Raw genomic sequence first — 13,208 nt, forward strand, 5'->3', positions numbered from 1 at the left:
CCTGGTGGAACAAAATGACATCTCGTGCCTCCTGAACTAAATCACTGAAAGTAAGGAATTTCATTTAAAATGTTAAAACACCTACAATCTTTTTGTTTTTTCTTTTTGCACCTCACCGTTTGCAGGATCTTAGTTTCCCGATCAGGGGTCAAACCCAGGCCCGGCAGTGAAAGCGCTGAGTCCTAACCACTGGATGGCCAGGGAATTCCCCAAATGCCTACAGTTTAACTTGCATCTAATCAAGAGTTGTCAATCAGACAAATCCAAATTGAAAGACATTCTACAAACAACAGGCCTGGACTCTTCAAAAATTTTAATGACAATCTTAAGGCAAAAATGGCTGGGGGACTCTTCTAAATAAATGCAAGTAATAGAGGTCTGACTACTAAGTACAGTGAAATCATACAGTGAATCTTGAAATTTTTTTAAGCTATATGGAGATAACTGGGGGAATCTGAATAACAATTTTAAATAAGGTAAGAGTATTATGATTTTGTAGAAGAATGTCCTAAGTAAGAGATACATGCTGAAATACTTAAGGGTGCTGTCACATGTCTGCAACTAGCTCTCTAATAAGTGGGGAGGGAGGGGAAAAAAAAGAGATAAAGCAGATGTAGCAAAATATTAATTGATAAATCTAGATGAAGAATATACGGTTGTTTGTTGTACTATTTTGCAACTTTTCCATAAGTTTAAGATTTGTTAAAATTAAAAGTTGGAAATTAAAAAAAAACAGATTAAGAAAACTGGTATTTACCAAGACCCTACTGTGTAAGAGACACTGAGCTTAGGTAATTTAAATACAATATCTCCACTCCTGAAACAACTCTGAGAGCAGATTACCCCCGCTATACACATGATCAAAAATCACACAACCAGTGGAAAAGCTGAGATTCATATCCTGCTCTGTCTGGCTCTAGTGACTATGATGTGTCAAGTAAACCTCACTGCCTATAGAAAACACCTGATTTATTTGTTTGTATCATCCAGCAAGCTTTCTGAAGCAGGTTAACCCAACTCCAAGAACAGAAATTAGCATACACACTAAAGCTACTTATATGTTCACTTTTTTGACAATTTATTGAACCGTTCTTATGCGATTTAAACGTGCTCCTACATGTATGTTACAGTTCATTTTTCACATTTTTGAAAGTCAATACTCCATGGTTATAAGTAAATTATGATATGGCCACTCAACAGAATCTTATGAAGCCACTAAAAAGAATAAGAGATCACTCTGTGTACTCAAAGGAAGTTATCAGGACACACTGTTAAACAAAAACACTATGGTATAGAATACTATATGTGGCAGGCTACCATTTTAAAGAGTAAGGGGAAGATATGCTTACTTGCTTGATATAAATGGTATGTATCTGGAAGTATATGCTATATAACCTTTTTACCTTTTGAATTTTTTTAGTATAAATTTCCTAACAAAAAATAACTTAAAAATAATATTAGATGCAGGCATCCTTTTTGAAGACTATTTGAACTGTGAAGAGACTGCTGATGATGTTCTATTAAACCCAGTGTGTCTGCCCAGGCCATAACTCATGCATCTGTTGTTCCCCTGCCATTCCCCAAGTCACTACTCCAGCTCAGTTCTCAAAGGCAAAGCAGAAAGATCAGGGGCTTTGGAGACAACACTAAGTTCAATCCTAACTCTTCTCATAGAGTAACCCTAGATGTGTTACCTTTCAGAGCCTCAGTTTCTTCACTTATAGAGATAATAGGCTTTTGTCAGTACTAAATGAAATAAAATACTGTATAGAGGATGCCTAAGACAGGGTCAACAAAATGCACAAAGAATGAAGAAGAAATTATATGATTTGACTATATCAAAATGTTAAACTTCTAACTACAAAAAGACTCATGAACATGGCTTAAAGTCAAGTGATTAAGATGTTGGCAAAGTGCCAAGACATAGGGTGAACTGTCTTGAAATGAAGGGCAAAATAAAGTCTCAGCAGAGAAACAGAAAACGTAGAAAAGAACCAAATAAAAATTTTAGAAATGGAAAATACAAAAACCAAATAAAAATGGACTGGATGGGCTCAAAGAATGGTGATGACAGAAGAGTCAGTGAACTTGAAGACAGATCAACAAAAATTATCCAATATGAAAACAGGGGGGGAAAAACTTAGAAGAGAAAAACTTAAGAGAGCCTCAGGGACCTCTGAGACAATACCAAAAGGTCTTTCATCAGAGTCCCAGGAAAACAGGAGAAAATTAGGAGAGTGTAGTATAAAAAAAAATTGAAGAAATATAACTTAAAACTTTCCAATTTTTGAAAAAGGCATAAAACATACAGACTAAAGAGGCTTATCAAACACCAAACAGGATAAGTTCAAAGAAATTCACACCTAGCAACCACTGAAAAATAAAGACAAAAAACATAAAACAAAAAACAAACAAAAACTCTTGAAAGCAGCCAGAGAAAAATGACACATATATGAGGAACAATGATTCAAATAACAGCAAATTTCTCAGTCAAAACCATAGAGGCCAGAGGGCAGTGGAACAATATTATTAAAATGCTGAAAGGAATTGTCATGCTAGAATTCTTAAGCAGTGAAGGTAAAATGAAGACATTCTCAAATGAAGGAGAACCAAGTGAATCCACTGCCAAAAGATCTGCTCTAAAAGAAATGCTAAAGGAAGTTCTTCAGACCAAAGGGAAATGATACTAGAGAGAAAGGTGGAAACTTCAGAAATGAAGGAAGAGAAAAGCAAATGGTAGTAAATCAACTATACTTCAATTTTTAAAAAATGATGAATATCTAGATAACTATCTAGAAGAACAGTAGAAATGAAAACCCCTCAAGTTCTTTAAAACATTTATGACAGTAAAGCAAAAGTTAAAACATAGTCTGGTGGTATTTTCAATGTTTTTGGATATAAAATATACTGGGGATAGGTGTGGCAACGTTTTTACATTTCACTTATGGTGAAATGAAAAGTTACTATAATCTCTAAAGCAAACACTAAAAATTCTTTAATGTTTTAAAATCAACTATACAAAGAGATATGTTCAGAAACTCAATAGATATATTTAGATGAAACAGTAAAATAATTCAAATAATCCAAAAGAAGATTTAAAAGGGGAAACAGAAGAATCAAAAACAGAAGAAACAACAGAAAACAAGTAAGAAAATGGTGGGCCTAAATTAAAATGCATTGATATATGTTAAATGTAAATGATATACACAACAATTAAAATACAGAGATTATGAGAATGGATAAAAAACCCAAAGCTGTATACAAGAAACCCACTTCAAATATAATGATAGAGGTAGATTAAAAATAAAAGTTAGAAAAAGATGTACCATGCAAACACTAATTAAAAGAAAGCTGGAATGGTTATTCATATCTGAGAAAAGTATTCAGGCATAAAAGGGACATTACATAATAATGAAAAATAACAATCCTAATTGTGTATGTACCTAACATTACAGCCTCAAATTCATGAAGCAAAAACTGACAGAATTGAAAGGAGAAATGAACAAATCCACAATCATTGTTTGAGACATCAATACTCCTCTCTCAAAGAAAAAGTAGACCAAAAAAATAAACGAAATATAAAAATGCTGAGCAACACCATCAACCAACTAGATCTAATTTACACTTATAAAATACTCTAGGGATTTCCCTGGTGGCGCAGTGGTTAAGAATCCACCTGCCAACGCAGGGGACACAGGTTCAAGCCCTGGTCTGGGAAGATTCCACATGCTGCGCAGCAACTAAGCCCGTGCGCCACAACTACTGAGCCTGTGCTCCAGAGCGCATGAGCCACAGCTACTGAGCCCATATGCCACAACTACTGAAGCCCGCGCGCCTAGAGCCCGTGCTCCGCAACAAGAGAAGCCACTGTAATGAGAAGCCCGCACACCGCAACCAAGAGTAGCCCCCACTCGCCGCAACTAGAGAAAGCCTGTGCGCAGCAACGAAGACACAACGCAGCCAAAAATAAATAAATTTATAAAAATACTCTACCCAACAACTCAAGTGAACATGGAACAGTTCCCAAGATATCCTGGCTCATAAAGCAAACCTTAACAAATTTAAAAGAACTAAAATCAAACTATATTCCCTGACCATAATGAACATAAACTAGAAATCAATAACAGAAAGAAAACTGGAAAATTCCCAAGGACTTAGAAATTAAATAGCACATTTCTAAACAATCCATGGGTAAAAGAGAAAAATCAAAAGATATTTTGAATAAATGAAAATGAAAATAAATCAAAATTTGTAGGATGCAGTTAGAGTAATATTTAGAGGGAAATTTATATTATTAAATGCTTTAGAAAAGAAGAAATATATACCTATTATATATAAAGTAGATAACTAATAAGGACCTACTGTATAGCACAGGGAACTCTACTCAATACTCTGCATTCCTATATGGGAAAAGAATCTAAAAGAGTGGATATATGTATATGTATAACTGATTCACTTTGCTGTACAGCGGAAACTAACCCAACATTGTAAATCAACTATACTCCAATAAAATTTTTTTAAAAAGGAAGAAGTATCTTAAATCAATAATCTAAGCTTCTATTTTAAGAAACCGTGAAGAGAGCAAAATAAACCCAAAGCAAAAAGAATGAAGGATATAATAAACATAAGAGCAGAAATCAATGAATGGAAAGGAGAAAAACAATAGAGAAAAGTCAATTTAAAAAGGAGATATGGGGATATATGTATATGTATAGCTGATTCATTTTGTTATAAGCAGAAACTAACACACCACTGCAAAACAACTGTACTCCAATAAAGATGTTTAAAAAAAAAAAAAGATAGCTCTTTTCAAATGATCAATGAAACTGATACCTCTAGCAAGACTGGCAAAAAAAAAACCAAAAAGAGAAGACATAAATTACCAATATCAAGGATGAAAGAGGAGTTATCATTACAGATCCCACAGTAATTAAAAGGATAATATGAAAATAATGCATATAAATCTATGCATGTAAATTGGAGAACTTAGATAAACACAATTCCTTCAAAGGTACAAATTATCAAAATTCACCAAAGAAGAAATAAGAGAAACTGAATAGTCCGATAGCTATTTAAAAACTTAAATTTGTAATTAAAAGCCTTCGAAAAAAGAAAATTCCAAATCAAGATGATTTCAGTAGCAATTTCCACCAAATACTTAAATTTCTACCAATTTTACACAATCTCTTCCAGAAAATAGAAGATGAGGGAACTTTCCCACTTCATTTTGTTAGGGCAGCGTTACCCTCATAAAATCAGACAAAAATATTACAAGAAAACTACAGACTAAATCCTTCAGGAATGATAGACACAAAATCCTCAACTAAATTTTAACGAGTTGGAAAAACATATTAACACATCATGAGTGGGATTTATCCCAGGAATGTAAGGTTACTTCAATATTCCAAAGTCAATCCATGTAATCCACCAAACTAAAAGACTAAAGAAGAAAAAATACATACAATCACATCAAAAGAGGCAGGAAAAAGCATTTGACACTCAACAGCCTCTCAGGATAAAAATTCAGCAAACTAGGAATTAAAGGAAACTTCCTTTATCTGCTAAAGGACGTCTACAAAAAAACCCACACATCCACATAAAACATGTTTACTTAAAGATAAAGAAATGAATGCTATTCCCCTAACATCAAGAATAAGGAAAGGATATCGGCTCTCACAGTTCCTATTCAACACTGTATTTGAAGTCCCAGACAGTGCAGCAAGGCAAGGGAAGAAAACAAAAGGCATCCAGATTGGAAAGGAAGAAATAAAACCATCTTTATTTGCATATAATGACCGTACATATAAAAAATCCCAAGGAATCTACAAAAAAAGCTCCCAGAATTCATTAAGTGAGTTTAGCAAAGTCAACTTGCAGATATCAATCATATTTCAATATACTAGCAATGAACAATCAGAAACTGAAAATTTTTTAAATACTATTTACAATATCTCCAAAAAATGAAATTTTTAAGTATAAATCTAATAAGACATTATATATGCTTAAAAGCACAAAATGCTGATGAAATCAAGAACCTAAATAAGTGAGGAGACTTACTTACCAAATTCATGGATTGGAAACCTCAATATAATAAAGTTGTCAATTCTCTCCAAATTGATCTATAGATCTAACACAATCCCAATCAAAATCCCTACAAGAGTTCTTATAGATAAAGACATGCTGATTATGAAATTTTTTTGGAACAGTAAAAGAGTTAGGTGAGTGTAAACAATTTTGAAAAAGAATCCAATGAAACAGAATACAGAAATAGACCCATACAACTATGGCCAATTGATTTTTGACAAAGGTGCAAAGACAATTCAATAGAGAAAGGATAGTGTTTTCATTTTCAACACATGACATTGGAACAGTCAAACATCTATTTACAAAAAAATGAACCCTGATTTTTCATACCTTAAACAAGCATTAACTCAAATTCGGTCATAGATCTAAATGTAAAATGTAAAATTGTATCTTTTAGAAGAAAACACAGGGAAAAATCTTTGGGACCTACAGCAAGGCAGAGTTCTTAGCTATAACATGATCCATAAAAAACTTTTTTTAAATCAATAAACTGAGCTTCATCAAAATTTAAAACGTTTGCTTTGGAAAGCACAGTGTTAAGAGAATGAAAAGACAAGCTACACACTGAGAGAATACATTTGCAAATCACAATTCCAAGACAGGAACTGCATCTAGAATACATAAATAACTCCCAAGATGTAATTGTTAGAAAACAACTCAATTTAAAAAAAAACAAAAAACAGGCAAAAGATTTGAAAAGAAACTTCACAGGAGAAGATATACAGATGACAAATAAGCACAAGAAAAGATCTTTAACATCTTCAGCCATTAGGAAAAAGCAAATTAAAACTACAATGAGATACCACTACACAGCTATTAGAATGATTAAAAAAAATTTTTTTAATTGACAATACCAAATGCTGATAAAGATGTGGAACAAATGGAATTCTCATACTCTGCTGATGGGAATGCAAAATGGCACAATCACTCTGGATGACAGTTTGGGGGTTTCTTCCCAAAAAACAAACTACACTTACCATATGACTCAGCAATTCCAGTCCTAGGTATTTTCCCTAGAGAAACAAAAACCTATGTCCACAAAAAAAAAACATACAGGAATGTTTACTGCAGCTTTATTAATAACCACCAAAACATGGAAAGAACCTGAATGTTCTTCAAAGGGTGAAGGAATAAAGTGTACATCCATATGATGGAAAAATATTCAACTACTGTGATACACGACAACATGAATGAATTTCAAAGATATTACGGTGAGGAAAAGAAGCTAGCTAGCCTCAAAAGATTACATACTGTATGCTTCCATTTATATCATATCGGGAAAAAGCAAAATTATAGGGACTGAGAACAGAGGATTAGCTGCCAGAGGTCTGGGGTGAAGAGTCTGACCACAAAGAGGCAACACATGGGCATTTTTTGGCATTACGGAACATTCTGATTGTGGCTGACAGTCACATGAGCCTAGAACTGTATACACATATACCAAAAAAATTAAAAATAAATATATATATATTTTTTCGATTATGACAAAAGTTACAAGGGACTATACAAATGTCAAAACTCAGCCAACACTTAAAACTGGTGAGTTTCATTTAATGTAAATTATATCTTAATAAAGTTGATTTTAAAATAAGTAAAATAAAATATAGCAAAATATTAATAGCCATACTTGAATGCTAATACATCACCATAAATATATGTTCATTGGCATTTTTCTTCAGCATTTTTAAAAATAATTGGTAATAGTATATAATACTCTTTCTAATAAACTCTTTGATACTTTTATGACTGATAAAAGAAAGTGATTAACATACTCTACATTAAGTATATTTCAAACTTTCTGCCCCTGGCCCCTTGTTAACACTTAAGGTTTCAATTTTGTGGCTAAGAAGAACAGTGCAAGAAACAATTGGTAGGTTCATTAAAGCCTCCTTTAAAATGTTTTAAGGAAACAGCACATAAAACATTCATTCAAACAAAAAAGTCTACCCCACCAGATGCTTCCTATAAAGAGAAACCTTATTCTATTACTCGGCTACCAATAAATTATTTATGGAGTGGGCTTAGAATGCCCGCATTGTGCGCACTGCTAGAATTCTTAGCAACACTTGAAAGAATATTTGTCCTATTTATAGGTAAAGAAGTTTTTGTTGATTTTTTTTAATGAGAGGAAGGTAAATAAGCCTTCAGAAGGTCACTGCAAATGCCAGACAAGCCCAAATGAATACAATGAAATACAGGCACCATCTTTTCTGCAACAATGCCAGTCTCATTCCCTGCTTAATACCACTGCCCTCATGAAGTTTTCTCTAACTACCCCATCAGGCTGTACTGGGGTCCTTCTAAATGTTTCCACACACCCTCTAATTTCTTTATCATGGCAACTATCACACTGCATTGTACCAGTTGGGTTATTTGCCTTTCTACCCAATACATCTCTAAGAGATGGGGAACCATATCTTTGTGTGTATTCTAGTCTAAAACATAAGAGATGGTCGCTAAATACCCAATGGCCGGATGGACGGACACACTTAAGAATTTCTTGAAGGCAAAGTGATGCAAGGAGAGACCCATAGGCTTCAGAGTCAGACAAATCTGGTTAACGTCACTCCATTGCTTTTTTTCTATCACTCTTGGAACAAAGCTTCCTGCCGTGGCCCCAGGGTTGTGTGATCTGGCTCCGCTATCGGCCTCGGGTAGAGCCCTCACCCTCACCGCAATGCTCCAGCCTCCCTGGCCTCCTTCCGGTCCTCACATAAGCCACCCTGTCTGCCTGCACAGCTCCTCCTGCAGCACTTCCTGGGGTGGCTCAGTCTCAGCCTTTCCATCTCAGCTCAAATGTCAGCACCTCAGAGACGCCCTTCCTAGCCACCTGCTCTAAAGCAGACCTGTCTCCACCACCTCCACCAAGTTACTCTCTAACACAGACCTCTTATTTTCTTGCTAGAGGTTGTCACAATCTGTATTCATATTATTTATTTACACGTGTGTTATTTACTATCATGCTTGTCATATGAATATAATCCACTTCTAGAGGGCAGGGACCTTATTATCTATCTGCTCATGGCTATTTCCCCTGAGGTTTTAGCACAGTGTCTGGAAAACAGCAGACATTTGCTGAATTTGTTCACATTTGTTGACATTCAACATTTGTTGAATGAATGAATAAATTAATGAATGAATACAGTCCTGACTACCTTACTAGCCGTATGACCTTAGTCAAGTTCATTTTTCTGTGTGCCTCAGTTCCTTTATCTATAAAAATGGGATTATAATAATGCCTATTTCAGAGAGCTAGTATAAGGATTGAAGGAAATTAACTGGGATGTTTAGTATTGTGCCTGGCACAGCATAAGAACTTAAAACATTAATATTCTTTTCATTTGTATTTTTCATCTGTACTTGAAACAAGTTCAAGAAATGGAAAATAAAAAATTGACTGGAAACACTGGAAACAGCTTACCATGCAGCAGTAATAAATACCTCAAAATATAAACCCCACCAAATATGACAGAAACTCAATGCTCAGAAGTAAACTAGGGACTTCCCTGGTGGAGCAGTGGTTAAGAATCTGCCTGCCAATGCAGGGGACACGGGTTCGAGCCCTGGTCCAGGAAGATCCCACATGCCGCGGAGCAACTAAGTCCGTGCGCCACAACTACTGAGCCTGCGCTCTAGAGCCCATGAGCCACAACTACTGAGCCCGTGTGCCACAACTACTGAAGCCTGCGCGCCTAGAGCCCATGCTCCACAACAAGAGAAGCCACCGCAATGAGAAGCCTGTGCCCTGCAGCGAAGAGTAGCCCCCGCTCGCCACAACTAGAGAAAGCCCGCGGGCAGCAACAAAGACCCAACGCAGCCAAAAATAAATAAATAAATAAAATAATAAATTAAAAAAATAAAAATAGTACTTTAAAAAAAAAAAAAAAAGTAAGCTAACACAAGGCTGTACCTGCCACATTCCGGCCCCTGCGACTCAAGTGTGACTGTGGAGCTGCAACATCTGAAATGGGAACCATCCCAACCTGATCATGGGGTGGAGCTTTCAGAAGCTGCAGCAGCCGCAGCTCAGCGGCGGGACAGACCCAGAAGGAGCTACTAGTTGGTCATTACGGCTTCCTCCCATTCCCACTCCCACCCCCACCCCCATCAAAGGCCTTCCTAGCCTACAGCACATCAAAAAGGGAAGAAAAACAAAAGCCAACAACATAAAAAAGAATCCGGGCGACTCCAACCAACTGAACTCTCAGCAAGGTGCCTAACTCTGGCTATCAGTTTCAATGGCTTGCAAGAGCCTGGGCCTCCAAAGCTGAAGCTCACCCACCAGATCACCTTTCAATTCAAGGCACAAGGAATAAGAGCAAGGGCCCTGGGGTCAGCGGAATAGGAAACGGATGAACTCCCAATGCTGTCACTTGTGAGCTGCGTAACCTCGGGAAAACTATTTAACACCTTTGAGTCACTGTTGGCTCATCTATAAAATGAGGATAAAAATCAATTACCTCACAGGAGTGTTGTGACAACTAAATGAGCTAAAGTACCTGGCAGAGCCTGGCACTGAGCAAGCAGAAAACACAGGACAGCTTTCAAAAGGAATCCATTTCTCACTCAAGCCCTCAATACGCAGATCTTCGGGCCACTGTCAATTTTTTATCCTCTTTGAAAGTCCAAAAACTCTTAGACCATTCACCTAGACAACACAAAAACCATGAAATCTTGCTGCCCAGAGTTCATCTCCGGCAAACAGTACCACATGTAAGACAATTCTGCCAGCAGCAACTAAGTGAGGTTAATACAATGAGGAAGACACTTTGGAATTAGTTTCTGATTCCAGTACTCTCCCGGTGTCCTCAAATCATCCAGAAAACTGTTACTAGGCAAACATCTATTTATTAACAAACAATACTGTAGCAATAACAGAATTTTAAAACTGAACCCCAAATAACACTTGGAATACAACTATCTTACGAAAGCAACTCTATTTATATTCTTTTCAGCCTTTGCTCATGAATACACATTTTTTTGTAAAATTATAACATAAGTGAATTTGTATAATCCATTGCTTTCCCCTAACATATCTTAAATATTTTCATGTTGCTGCATAATTCACATAATTATCACTTAAACTGACTGCACTAAATTGCACTGAATTGATTCACAGTCAATTACTTAACCCTTTCTCTACTGAGCATTTATGGGTCCAGTGTGCTCTAGCAGAGAGCCTACAGGCTTTACAACCAGAAAGACCAGGTTTGAATTTTGCCTTCTTTTTTTAAATGTTTTATTTTACTTATTTATTTATTTAGCTGCACCGGGTCTTAGTTGGGGACATGTGGGATCTAGTTCCCTGATCAGGGATCGAACCTGGGCCCCCTGCATTGGGAGCGTGGAGTCTTAACCACTGAACCACCAAGGAAGTCCCAATTTTGCCTTCTTTTTGTTTCTCAATCACGCTAAACTCATGGGCAAGTCATTTAATCTCTCCAACCTCCACTTCCTCACCTGTGAAATACCTTCATCACAAGCTTGTTGCAATAAGCCAAAGAGATAACAAATGTAAAATATAATTCCCTTGTTCCCAATTTTTCCCAATTACATACAATGTGGCAACAAACACCGTCATGCCCAGAGCTTTTTTCCTTCCACTGGGTTGTTTCCTCAGGACAAATTTCCCCGAAATGGATTATCGGGCTCAAAAGTTATATTATTTGTATGACCACCAAAATCTCTTTTCAAATGGCCTTCAAACACTCTATGACATAAATCACAGCAAGATCCTTTTTGACCCAGCTCCTAGAGAAATGGAAATAAAAACACAAATAAACAAATGGGACCTAATGAAACTTAAAAGCTTTTGCACAGCAAAGGAAACCATAAACAAGACCAAAAGACAACCATCAGAATGGGAGAAAATATTTGCAAATGAAGCAACTGACAAAGGATTAATCTCCAAGATTTACAAGCAGCTCATGCAGCTCAATAACAAAAAAACAAACAACCCAATCCAAAAATGGGCAGAAGACCTAAATAGACATTTCTCCAAAGAAGATATACAGATGGCCAACAGACACATGAAAGAATGCTCAACATCATTAATCATTAGAGAAATGCAAATCAAAACTACAATGAGGTATCATCTCACACCGGTCAGAATGGCCATCATCAAAAAATCTAGAAACAATAAATGCTGGAGAGGGTGTGGAGAAAAGGGAACCCTCTTGCACTGTTGGTGGGAATGTAAATTGATACAGCCACTATGGAGAACAGTATGGAGGTTCCTTAAAAAACTAAAAATAGAACTACCATACGACCCAGCAATCCCACTACTGGGCATATACCCTGAGAAAACCATAATTCAAAAAGAGTCATGTACCAAAATGTTCATTGCAGCTCTATTTACAACAGCCAGGACATGGAAGCAACCTAAGTGTCCATCATCGGATGAATGGATAAAGAAGATGTGGCACATATATACAATGGAATATTACTCAGCCATAAAAAGAAATGAAATGGAGGTATTTGTAATGAGGTGGATGGAGTTAGAGTCTGTCATACAGAGTGAAGTAAGTCAGAAAGAGAAAAACAAATACAGTATGCTAACACATATATATGGAATCTAAGGAAAAAAAAAAAAAAAAGGTCATGAAGAACCTAGTGGCAAGATGGGAATAAAGACACAGACCTACTAAAGAAAGGACTTGAGGATATGGGGAGGGGGAGGGGTGAGACGTGACAGGATGAGAGAGTGTCATGGACATATATACACTACCAAATGTAAAATAGCTAGCTAGTGGGAAGCAGCCGCATAGCACAGGGAGATCAGCTCGGTGCTCTGTGACCACCTAGAGGGGTGGGATAGGGAGGGTGGGAGGGAGGGAGATGCAAGAGGGAAGAGATATGGGAACATATGTATATGTATAACTGATTCACTTTGTTATAAAGCAGAAACTAACGTACCATTGTAAAGCAATTATACTTCAATAAAGATGTTTAAAAAAAAAGATTGTAAAGATTTCCTGTTATTGTGTAATGCTTAAGTTGTATGTCACTGTTTGAAATTTTTAAAACCTATAGTAGCTTGCTTAAAATTACGAAAGAGAAAAAAGCGTTCACATAAAAATAATTTTAAAATAGTGGATTTTGAGCATTATGTCATTTTAGAAAAC

General features: G+C 36.2%; 1 protein-coding gene across 5 annotated transcripts in view; it reads right to left on the minus strand.

Moving 5' to 3' along the window:
• CDK5RAP2 (CDK5 regulatory subunit associated protein 2) overlaps positions 1 to 13,208 on the minus strand; it is a 181,442-nt gene that overhangs the window by 149,355 nt on the left and 18,879 nt on the right. The window lies entirely within an intron of this gene.

Source organism: Balaenoptera borealis, assembly GCF_965194805.1.
Source record: "Balaenoptera borealis genome assembly, chromosome: 8".
NCBI lineage: Eukaryota > Metazoa > Chordata > Mammalia > Artiodactyla > Balaenopteridae > Balaenoptera > Balaenoptera borealis.